The 12,410-nt window shown below is 31.2% G+C and overlaps 1 protein-coding gene across 3 annotated transcripts in view; it reads right to left on the bottom strand.

Moving 5' to 3' along the window:
* The window catches only part of Shaw (potassium voltage-gated channel shaker cognate w), a 112,052-nt gene that overhangs the window by 87,897 nt on the left and 11,745 nt on the right, over positions 1 to 12,410 (bottom strand). For all 3 annotated transcript variants that reach the window (XM_080156298.1, XM_080156296.1, XM_080156299.1), the window contains exon 2: positions 9,012 to 9,048. The gene's annotated coding sequence lies outside the window, so the exon portion shown is untranslated. The remainder of the gene's footprint in view (positions 1 to 9,011; positions 9,049 to 12,410) is intronic.

Here is a 12,410-nt window from a genome sequence, read left to right as displayed (position 1 = left end):
ATTAACAGATTAGGTAAAGTTTTCTTTTCAAAAGCACATCATTTTAAAACCCTTTTATGCTATTGATTTATTTTTTGTACTCAATACATTGTTCTTAAAATAAAATGAATCATATTGAAGCTATGGTCTTATAATAGGTATATTTGTTTAAATATTTTTCATTAAGAATATAAATTTTAGGGAGCAGACTTTGAAAATACAATAAATTTCTTCTACAAAATGGATTGTACACGAGAATAGTTGTATTCCTTGGTCTTGTGTACCTTAATCATTGCAAATAAGGTGTTGCAATAATCTCACACAAAATAAAAACATTTTTTCAGCCAAATAAGCTTTGGTTATTGACATGTGGTAAATCAATAGTATTTTTGTTCTTAGAAAAGTCTTCTTTTTATAATAAATTATAAATCCTATTTAGATTTTTATGTTTTATTGTAAACGTTATTCCACTTTTTACCATAAAAGTTTAAATGTAAAAGCAAATTACGTGAAAATTTCTTTCGTTTAATATCAGGTTATTCAGATAAAATATTTCTTTGTGAGTATCTAACTTTAGATATGACTTAATCTTACACTTTTGTTTTGCTAATGAAGAAATTGATAATTTGCTGATATTGAACAAATATTAAAGTTTGGTAGAGGCATGTCATGTTCTGGCCTGTCTACCAACAAAATATAAATACAAAGTGTTTATACAAAACAACGAAATCATGTAGCAAAGAATAGTTATTTATCGCATCGTATTATAAACAGCTTTCCGCGGATATAAAAATGTACAATTATAAGATAAAACTAGTTTTGTTAGCCACAAGACGCTTAATGCACGGGCTAACAAAACTGTTTTTAATCTTATGATTGTAAATTTTTATTTTCGTAGAAAACTGGATATAATTCGATGCGATACAAAAATTTTCAGTAGTGCTGAGGACCAGTTTTTATCCACCGGATATTAATCGGTTTCGAAGCGATATTGGAAAAAGAATTCCATTATCATTATCAACCAATTAACCCTTAATTTTATGAGAATTGTCCCTTTTTCTTCGACAATCCCTTGTCAATTTAATGGGGTTGTAAATGAGAGTTTTTCGCGATTTTAAAGAGGTATAAGAAAGTTTACAATTAGGGAAATATTAGTTGTTATGTGAGACAACCCAAGATAGAAAACAAAAAGTTTGTATGAATTGAACAAAGGAATTCTTGAAATAAGGTTTGCTTCGTACTCATTCTGTATTTGGTCAACTTTTAATTTTCTTCTTAATAAAAAAAATATATAAATTTTCAATAATAAATGAATTTCTCGTATTCATTCGAATCCGGTGGATAGGAACCGGTTCTCATCCATACGAAAAAAACTATGTCTAGCATCGTATTATATCCAGATTTCTACGAATATTAAAATGTACAATCATAAGATTAAAACCAGTTTTTATAGCCCGTTCCTTCGGCATCTCGGGTCTAAAAAAACTGGTTTTTATCTTATAATTGTACATTTTATATCCGCGGAAAGCTGTTTATAATACGATGCGATAAATAACTATTAATGTACCAAAGTATCTTTTCTAGTAAAAATATAAAAAATCATAAATGTAGGCCAGCGAAAAGAATTGGTATAACTCTATACAAAAAATAACCATTATGCCCCACCCCCTTCCCCAGACACACTTTTATTATAGTGCTTTCAAAATATATTATTTGTATGTATATCAATACAATATACATACATGTACTATTTCTTTCAAAGCTAAATATAATATAACAAGAACAATGATGTTCAAGAATAACGCTGAAAAAAGTGCAGTAAGTTGTTAAACAGAAATAATAATGCCAATAACGAGAAAAATAAATTTAAAAAAAAGAAAAAATATAAAAACAAAAAAGAAATCAGATTTACAGATGATCTTTGGATATTTGGAAACAAATGAAATACTTTAATGGACAGACGTACGAATGTACCCATTTTCAAGAGTAGGTACTCTGTTAATAATATATGTAAAAGAAAGTTAATGATACTGGTCCCACTCCATATTTATTCTGAATAGTCGGGGTATCAATAACATATTTTCTCTTTACATGAATGCTAAGGATAACATATTATTCATTATTTCAGGTTTAAGGTATTATAAAGGTAAAATTGCAATTGTCTTTTGGTATCCTTGATAAAAAGAGGCAAAAGATATCAATCTATTTCTTTGCAGTGAAACTGTATAATCATAATCATATAGATAACCAAAAGGTTTATTATTATGCTACTAGGTTTGCCGTCAAGAATGTATAAGCTATATATGCTAAGAGTCAGTGACAAAAGCCAACTTAAAATAACAGGGTAGAAATTATGACTACTGGTCTACTAAAGATCAATATACTGAAATGTCAGTCTCATGACATTAAAAGTAAGTAAGAATAATGACTTTTCTGTATATTAGCACAACCAATTATCATGCACAGTTAGAACTACTTGAAATGATGATTTAAAATGGGGTGAGGTGTCTGTAGGGTTTTGGCCTATTAGTAATAAAAGTAGTAGGATGTCTCTGTCTGTTTGTCTGTAATGATTTTCTGATCACCAATACAGTAAGGATTTCCAAGATTTAAAATTTATAATGAAATATGTTTCAAAATATAAGTATCCAGAATAAAGATTTTTTTTGATTGAGAATACTTTATTCTTGAAGTAGTTTGAAAGGAAATGTAGCTGGAAATCTGCATACAATAGTATCACAGAGGAGGAAGTAAAAATAAACCTTCAAAAGAAAAAGTAAACTTTGCATCTTGTCAGGGTTAGCATATGACATTGGTAATCCAAAAAAAGATTTGGATCATGGAAAGAAAACAAAGTCATTCCTTAATTAGGACAGAAGTCACCTTCCTAGGAAGGACATAAGTAGCATCCCTTATGTGAGAATTTGTTAGATGAAGGGCATAACTTGTCTCCCTTAACAAAGATTTTGCAAGATGAAGGACATAAGTAGCCTCCCTTCACCACACAAAACCTAGCTTTTTGGTCCTTCACATAGCAAAATCTTGCATAAAATAGTTTATCTGTCCTTCACATAGCAAATTCTTGCAAAACATAGCATTTATGTCCTTCACATAGCAAATTCTTGCAAAACATAGCAAATTCTTGCAAATCATAGCAAATTCTTGCAAAACATAGCATTTATGTCCTTCACATAGCAAATTCTTGCAAAACATAGGTAATTCTTGCAAAACATAGCATTTATGTCCTTCACATAGCAAATTCTTGCAAAACATAGCAAATTCTTGCAAAACATAGCATTTATGTCCTTCACATAGCAAATTCTTGCAAAACATAGCAAATTCTTGCAAAACATAGCATTTATGTCCTTCACATAGCAAATTCTTGCAAAACATAGCAAATTCTTGCAAAACATGGCAAATTCTTGCAAAACATAGCATTTATGTCCTTCACATAGCAAATTCTTGCAAAACATAGCAAATTCTTGCAAAACATAGCATTTATGTCCTTCACATAGCAAATTCTTGCAAAACATAGCAAATTCTTGGAAAACTTAGCATTTATGTCCTTAACATAGCATTTTGGTCCTTCACATAGCAAAATCTCACAAAACATAGGTTTTTCTGACCTTTTTCTACCAGGAGATCAGAACTAAATCAGAACACACATAACAAGAGTTTTACATAATTTAACTCTGCATAAATTATGATAATTCATTATTATTACCCCTCCCCCCCCCCCTATTTAAAATTTACCCCTGCATAAATTATGATAATTCTTTATTATTACCCCTCCCCCCCCCCCTATTTAAAATTTACCCCTGCATAAATTATGATAATTTATGCTGAGTTAAATGTACTGTTTGAACTTCTATCTAACAGGATATGAGAACTGGGAGGTTGTGACACAAAAGAGGCCAGCTATGGTGCCATGTAGGAAAAGTGGCATTGCATTCTAGGGCCTAAAAGGCGTCATAGCTGGCCCCTTTTCAGTCCATCATATGACATGGGAAGGAGGTTGAGGAGCATTTTATGCAGTCTAAATTCCCAAGAATGCAATGCCACTTTTCCTACATGGCACCACCTCCCATGTCATATGATGGACACAAAAGAGCATAGTGGAATTTAGGCTGCATAAAATGCTCCTCAACTTCCTTCCCATGTCATATGATGGACTGGAAAGGGGCCAATTGAATAATTGTTAATCTGAATGTACTATGTAAACACTCTTGTTATGTGTGTTCTGATTAAGTTCTCATATCCTGTTAGATAGAAGTTCAAACAGTACATTTAACTCAGCATAAATTATCATAATTTATGCAGGGGTAAATTTTAAATAGGAGGGGGGGGGAGGGGTGATAATAATGAATTATCATAATTTATGCAGAGTTAAATTATGTAAAACTCTTGTTATGTGTGTTCTGATTTAGTTCTGATCTCCTGGTAGAAAAAGGTCAGAAAAACCTATGTTTTGTGAGATTTTGCTATGTGAAGGACCAAAATGCTATGTTAAGGACATAAATGCTAAGTTTTCCAAGAATTTGCTATGTTTTGCAAGAATTTGCTATGTGAAGGACATAAATGCTATGTTTTGCAAGAATTTGCTATGTTTTGCAAGAATTTGCTATGTTTTGCAAGAATTTGCTATGTTTTGCAAGAATTTGCTATGTTTTGCAAGAATTTGCTATGTTTTGCAAGAATTTGCTATGTGAAGGACATAAATGCTATGTTTTGCAAGAATTTGCTATGTTTTGCAAGAATTTGCTATGTTTTGCAAGAATTTGCTATGTGAAGGACATAAATGCTATGTTTTGCAAGAATTTGCTATGTTTTGCAAGAATTTGCTATGTGAAGGACATAAATGCTATGTTTTGCAAGAATTTGCTATGTGAAGGACATAAATGCTATGTTTTGCAAGAATTTGCTATGTTTTGCAAGAATTTGCTATGTGAAGGACATAAATGCTATGTTTTGCAAGAATTTGCTATGTGAATGACAGAAATGCTATGTTTTGTGAGGTTTTGCTATGTAAAGGACAGAAAAGCTAAGTTTTGCAACTTGAAGGACATAAGCAGCCTTCCTAATGTAAGAATTTGTCAGACAAAGGACATAAGTCACCTCCCTTAAGTTAGATTTTGTTAGATGAAGGACATAAGTAGCCTTCCTTAGACCAATTTTCAGTGACTTCTGTCCTAATTAGGAATGACTTTGTTTTCTTTCCATGATCCAAGATTTTTTTCGATAAAAAGTGTTTGGTGCTTAGATTTAATTTTATAATAGTATATCTGATTTTTCATAATGATTCATTATAAAACAGGTAGAATGGATTTTTTCCTCAGATCTCACATAGGGATGGATTAATACTTTTCAGGTAAGGTTTATATTGATAAGGCTGTTTTTATTGAAATTTGACTCTCTTTCTTTATGATTTTCTTAGATTTTATTAATTTACCTAATACTTTTGTTAGGCTTAGAAAGCAAAAACCTATAGGATATTTAGGATATTAAGCAAAGCATGCAATGAAAATAAGGGTCCTATGGCAAACGCAGGAGTCCCAAACGTCGGAGTGGACACTTAACCTAACCTAACCTATTTTAGACCATCTTATAGGTTTTTTAAATGCATAACCCCTGCGGGGGGCTTATTTGTTCATTCATATATTAACCTAACCTAATTTGCATAGAAATACTTATTAAAATTAATATTTTTACACTCCTGCGTTTGTCCAATCCGACGTTTGGGACTCCTGCGTTTGTCCTGGAACTAAAATAAGTGGAACGGATCAAGAAATTTGTACTTTGTATTCCTTTGTACCAGAAACTTTTATCTTCTTCTGTACATTCTAACTCCTGTTTTTCAACTTTGCACACCGTTCAAGTAAATAAATTACTAAACATATTAAAATGTAAAAAAAAATCTATTTTTAAGTATATTATAAGAGTCCCTGTTTATTTAATTTCAATAAGGTTACTAAGGGAGTTCTCTAAACCAGTAATATAGAGCATTTATTATTTCGTTCTTATAGGAATCTTCATCATCATAGACTTTTTTTGCAAATAGCCGAGGACTTTTTGCTAGCTCCCAAACATGCCAAGCCAACGCTATTTCTTACGATCAATCATAAATTCCCTTTTATGTGAGATCGATCATTGTGTATCTATTGTAATAAATCTATTGTAAAAATACATTATCTTCCTGACACACATAGCTCTGTTGTATCAAACTGTAATTAGTCATTGATCGAAACAGGAAAAAATTGTTTACTCAACAACACTTGTTCAAATAAATTTTTGATATAATTTGTTAATTCTTTTCTATAACACTGGCAGTTATATCCATAGGATTAGCAGGAAAAAATCTAGGGAAAAAATCAAGATAAAAAACGAACAGTAAAGTATTAGTTGAAGGAGGCGTTTGAAAGACTCTAGATTTTATCAATGATAGTAGTCATTGCTTACTGGCATTGCTAAATCTGTTAATAAACAAGAATAAATCATTTTCTTCCGCGGTTTTTTATTGACTCTTAGTCTTGAAGGAATACATATTTATAGAGTAGCTTCCCAACTTATAAATAAAATGTGAGATGCTGTGAGTATTGGTTTAAAAAATATGACGTAACGAAAAAAATTAGCCAATGAGAGGCCGTTATTGACCAATGGCGGCATGCGTAGTGGACTCTCATTGGCTATTTTTTTTGTTACGTCATATTTTTTAAACCAATACTCACAGCATCAAAATGTGATAGAATCATATAAAAATCAAACATTTTGTGTTAATGTGTGTTTGTACAGGTGTGCCTTCATTTCTGCACAAGTGTCACATTATTAAATAAACAAAAAACTTTGTTACAACAGCACAAACTGCTTCTTTCATTGCTTCAATCTTATCATACAATCTAGTGTATAACCCTCCCTCTCTCTAAAAAAACCATATAATTATATCTCAGGGGTTAAAGTTTTGAGAAGGGTGTGCCACCACCCTAAGTTTAATAACCTCTTTAATGAATTTTGTATCTCCGCCTCCAAAAAAAGTAAATATACATTGTACACCGTTATTACATGTTTTGCATACATAGATGCATAGAAAACTATATTTTTATTGCTCAATAAAAAATGTTAAAAATTTTGAAATTGATCTGTTAATATCCTTTATGGTTTGTAAATGTGAAGCAAAAAGAATATATTATAACAGAGCTTTACAGGATAAGGAATTTTAAGAAAAAAATCATTATAATTTACATGGATATATAAGTTATTATTTTTCCAAAACATGTATCAAACCTTTACAAGAAATATATAATACTAACTAGCGGCTTCGCCCCTAGCCTCTAGGGGCTTCGCCCTATATAGTTTTGGGAAGTCAACCCTCCTTAATAGAAAAATTCAAAAAATTATTCTTTGTTTAATTACTCTGTGGTAAAATTAAACCCAGGTTGTGCGCTTTATGCACAAAAATTTTAATTTGTACAAATTAAACCCAGGTTGTTTGCCGTATACACAAAAATTTCAATTCGTAAAAATTAGACCTAGGTTGTTCGCATACACAAAAATTAAAATAAAAAAAAAATATTTTGATTTTTTTTTTGGGGGGGGGATTCATTGGGGCTTCGCCCCATGTTGCAGTGGGGTTCCCCCACCCCAATTACTGGTTTTTGTATTAAAAAAATTTTAAAAAAACATTTGGAAGTGGGGATTTTTTTATTTTTGGGGGGGTTGGGGTGTCCCAACCCCCAAGAAAATAGCTTAAAACCACCAGAGGACCAGAAGGTATATTCCCAGAAGGGTAGAGCCCAATTTGATCAGCAGTTACTGAGATTTTACAAAAAATGTAAAAAAAAAATTTTGGGGGTTGGATTATTTTTATTTTTGGGGGGGTTTGGGGTGTCCCACCCCCCAAGAAAATAGCCTAAAACCACCACAGGACCAGTAGGTATATTCCCTGAAGAGTAGAATCCGATCGGTTCAGTGGTTACCGAGATCTTAAGGGACAGACAGACAGACGGACAGACAGACGGACAGACGGACAGACGGACAGACATCAAGCTACTTTGTATTATAGATTAATTAAGAAATGAACACACTACAGAGATGAAAATACTTTTTGAGTAATGCTTGTTCTTTTTGAAGTAACTATTGAGTTAATATGAACACTCAATACCTAGTTACTTCAAAAGGTAAAAAATATTTGTTCATGTTACAATTATTATTAGACAAAGATTCATTTTATCGGTAGTAAGAAACTGCCATTTCGATCTAATTATGTCATTGTGAAGAAATAAGCCTTGCACTCTCCATATAAAAGGGTGAGCATAGATCTGAGGTGGATCTTTTTAAAAAAACGGGCGCTACATCGCTGCCTCAACAAAATTGTTTTTTTTTTTGAAAAATCCTCCAAAACCACATAAAAATCTACAAAATAAAACGAAATCTTATGTTAAAAGCCCCTCTATAATTTTATTTAACTTTTGTAGATTTTTATGTGATTTTGGAGGATTCTTTTCTAAAAATAATTTTGGTGAGGCAGCGATGCAGCGACCCAATTTTTTAAAAAGAATCCACCTCTGCTATTTCACAAAATATTTAGGTTAGGTTAAGCTTCCCTGCAGTGGATAGGAAGGTTGTAAGGTTTAGTGCAACCCGTGTTGGTAGATTTCAAATACGACCTTTAAAAGTCAGGTGAAGTTGTCTAATCTCTCTTCTTTCCCCTTTCCATCAATTCGTTATTACTGCGCTACAATTTGATTGCCCTTTTCCTTTTAATTTATTTACTCAATTCTTTAAAAAATGTAAGAGTAATAACAAACTTTAAAATAGAATTTTTTTTTGTAAATTTGTAATCATAAAAATAATAAAAAATTTTGAGATGAACTATCTTCATACAGAATAAGTGTTTTTAATAAAACTTTGACCTCTTACAACTTAAAAAGAAGAAGAAAAAATAGTTTTCAATTTAAAATTCAAAACTTTTGTCAAAATTTTGAAAATATAAAGTGGGAAGAAATGAATTCTTAATAATATTTTGTTGATAAAAATACCTAGTTTATGACGAAAAAGCTGCAGTAACACCAAGATCTGAAAATAAAATAAAAAATTTATTAAGTTCAATTTGAAAATTCTAATGGATTTTTCTAAAAAACGTGAAATATTTACACATTCTAAACCAAGCCCATAAAAAATAAGTAATTATACCTCTCTCATATCACTAAGCAGTTTTTATAACATCAAACTACATATTTTTCTCTTTTTTTGTATTGTTTTATAAGGAAGCTTTATTGGAGTCAATGGTTCAAATGGCACAAAAGTTAAACAACTGAACTGGACAAGGACTTATATACATATTTGTATGGATGTTTATTATAATAAGATAATACGAGCAATACTATTACCATACAAATATGGTCAACTTATTTCATCAGATAATTCATACACATTTATATACGGGGACAAGGGACCAGGATTTCATCTTTTTTACCCAAATTCACGTTAGTTTTATCCCAAAACCAAATTTGACTAATCTTTACCCATACTAATTTTCTACAAAAAAAAATACATTAGTTAATGCCATCCATTTAAACCAGTTCAGAAAGTGATTGTCTGTTAGCTAAATGTGCGTAAAAAAACAGTTTCTTAAACTAGTAAGGCGACTGTACCTACCAAGGGTTAAGCTTATATTCCAAAAAAGCAAATCATAAAAGATATATTATATTTAGCTAAGAGTTTAATTGTTGATTTTAGAGGAGCTTGGTAAAGTAAGGCAGCTGAAAAAATCGTATTTAAAAAAATATAGCATCACTAAAATCTAATGTTGTCGTTATAATAGTTCTATTATAATTCTGTCATTTTTCGCATGTGTTGCATAAAAGCTCTTAGCCCCTTTATAATGGTGCCTAGTACATGCGCATGATGAATATAGCCTAACAACAGTTTCTTTTATCCAACTTCACTTGTAGTAAACTACACGACTACAAATTAGTGCATTTACTAATTGAAATCTCACGTGTAATCCCATGCAATGATTATAATTTGTAAAGTGGTTTATGAAAGCTACAAATAGAATAAAAATGTAAACATCTGCCCAACTCTAAAGATGTGGAGTAATATAATTTGTAAAGGTGGGATATGTAAGCTACAAATGACATTAAATCTACTCCATTTACATTTACTGTCAAGTTAAACCAGGATATATGTAAATCAGACAAAAATAAAGTAAAATACGAGTCTGTAGACTTTTAAAAATCATATAAAGATAAGTTAGTAAACACAGAAATTTAGCAAGGTATAGCTATGTGTCTGTCTGAATTAAAGGATTTTACTAACCGCTGGATCAATGTGGATTTCCTTCATTGTAAAGCATCTCATATTTATGTCCTGGGAAGGTTTGTAAAACATTTTTCAACTTTTCTTTTTAAAACTAAAATTAAAAGTAGGGGTTTCTACTCCCCCTCCTTGAGTTACCCCAGAGGCCTAAAGTAGAGAAGTCGCTAGTTCTAATATATTGTACTAAAAATAAACATTTTTAAAAGTGTTTGGCAGCAAATCTTTAAGATAAAACTAACTGTAAACTGTGTTTTAACTGTCTGTGTTAATGAGAAAAAATATTCTACAAATTTTAAAAATATAGTAGTGGCCACGCCCCAATGGGCTCCTATGGGGAGAGGGAAGTTTTTGTATCAAAATATATTCTAGTAGTTAGCGACATCTTTCGGTACAAACAAATTCACGGATTTTCTCACAATCTGCCATTTGTAAGTAACGAGTTTTTTTTATAAAAGGAGCATGTTTTTATCTAATATGTGTTAGTATTAAATGTAATAAAACGTCTGAGAATCGAGAGTAATGATAAAGCAAATTCTCTTTTTTATTATACCTTAAAATTTCTACATATACTGAGCTATAATGAGTTTCAAAATATTTTTTATATCAAGTAGTAAACATATAAATAACAAAGGACAAGTAAATCTAAAGAGAAAGGATGTCTCTCTGTCTGTTGGTCTTTAAGCAGGACCGACTAGATAGTAATTTTGAGGAAAAGTATTTTGTAATAATTTTAGAAAATGTTTACAAAATTATGGATATCTTGATCTTAATTCTACAACTATAACTGATTATGTATTTCTATTAGGATTGGCAATCCGGATCCGGAATCCGCCCAATTTTTGGCCAATTTTGGAATCCGGATCCGGAATCCGTTTTTTAATAGCGAATCCGTTTTTTAATAGCGGATTTTGAATTCTTATTTGGTAGGCTAAAATTAGCGTCTTGAGTTTTTTCTTTCAACTCCTCCTCTTTGAAGGCAAAGATTTTCATCATTATATATAATATCTTTTAAAATCTGGTTCGATTCTCGGAAGTGAATTATAGAGGACACCAAGAGCATTTTAAGACATATGTAGCACTTAATTTTTAAAAAAAAATTTAAAATCCTTTTAAAATATTGCTAGAATCCGGAATCCGAATCCGGAATCCGCAAGGAATCCGCCACTTTTTTTGACGGATTCTTTAAGAATCCGGAATCCGAATCCGGCCCAGAAATTCGACGGATTGCCATCACTAATTTCTATATATATATTAAGAGGAATATATGTGTATATTTTTATTTATTTTGATAAAAGAATTTCAGAGTGTAGAAAAATTTTCCCTTTTATTGAACAAAATTGAAGATAATGGCTGAAGGAAATTTCAGAATAGAAGGCAAAATAGATTGCCAAAGAATTTTCTTTTTTTCCTCCCTCTCTTTTAACCCCTTCTCTTTCCTGTTCTCTCTCTTTTTCTATCAGTTTTTGCTCTGAATAAGAAATATAAATTTTGTTCTATTCAGCTTTGAATTTGGCTTTCACTAGAATCACACATTAGATGGCCAAACAAAACAACAATATAAAAATGTTTAGAAATAGCAAACATGCAAACATGCAAACTTATCGTCTTTCGTCTACCTAAATGTACCTTTTATGACAAATAGCCTTTTGATGTATTTTAATATTTCATTAGTTATGTTATGACTAATCAATCAAAACAATTCTGATTTAGCATAGCAACCCCTTTAAAAAAAACACATGTTACTTGAATTTAGAACCAAGAATCCAGTCAAAACGACTATATGACTATAAACTAGTTTTAATTTTATAAGATGTCTAAAAATTGAAACTTATGATAAATAAAATCAATGTTGTAAAGAGAAAAGACTTGTAAATTTACCAGGCGTTTAACACCAGGGATGTAGGGAATTGTTTTCCTATATAATCTACTAGCGGCTACGCCCCTAGAGCTCTAGGGGCACTTAAGGAAGGAGGGGGAAAAGTGGACCTCATCCCATTTTAAATTTGAGTTTCAAAAGAGTAAAAATAAATTTTTTGGGGGGGGGAAGGGGGTGAAGACACCTTCCACAAAAATAGTTTAAACCCTTCCCAGGATCTATAAGAAGTTTCACTGTAAAG

Source organism: Acartia tonsa, chromosome 4 (assembly GCF_053477335.1).
Source record: "Acartia tonsa isolate MP-2025a chromosome 4, ASM5347733v1, whole genome shotgun sequence".
NCBI classification, from domain to species: domain Eukaryota; kingdom Metazoa; phylum Arthropoda; class Copepoda; order Calanoida; family Acartiidae; genus Acartia; species Acartia tonsa.
This window is presented reverse-complemented; position numbering and strand designations above follow the sequence as displayed.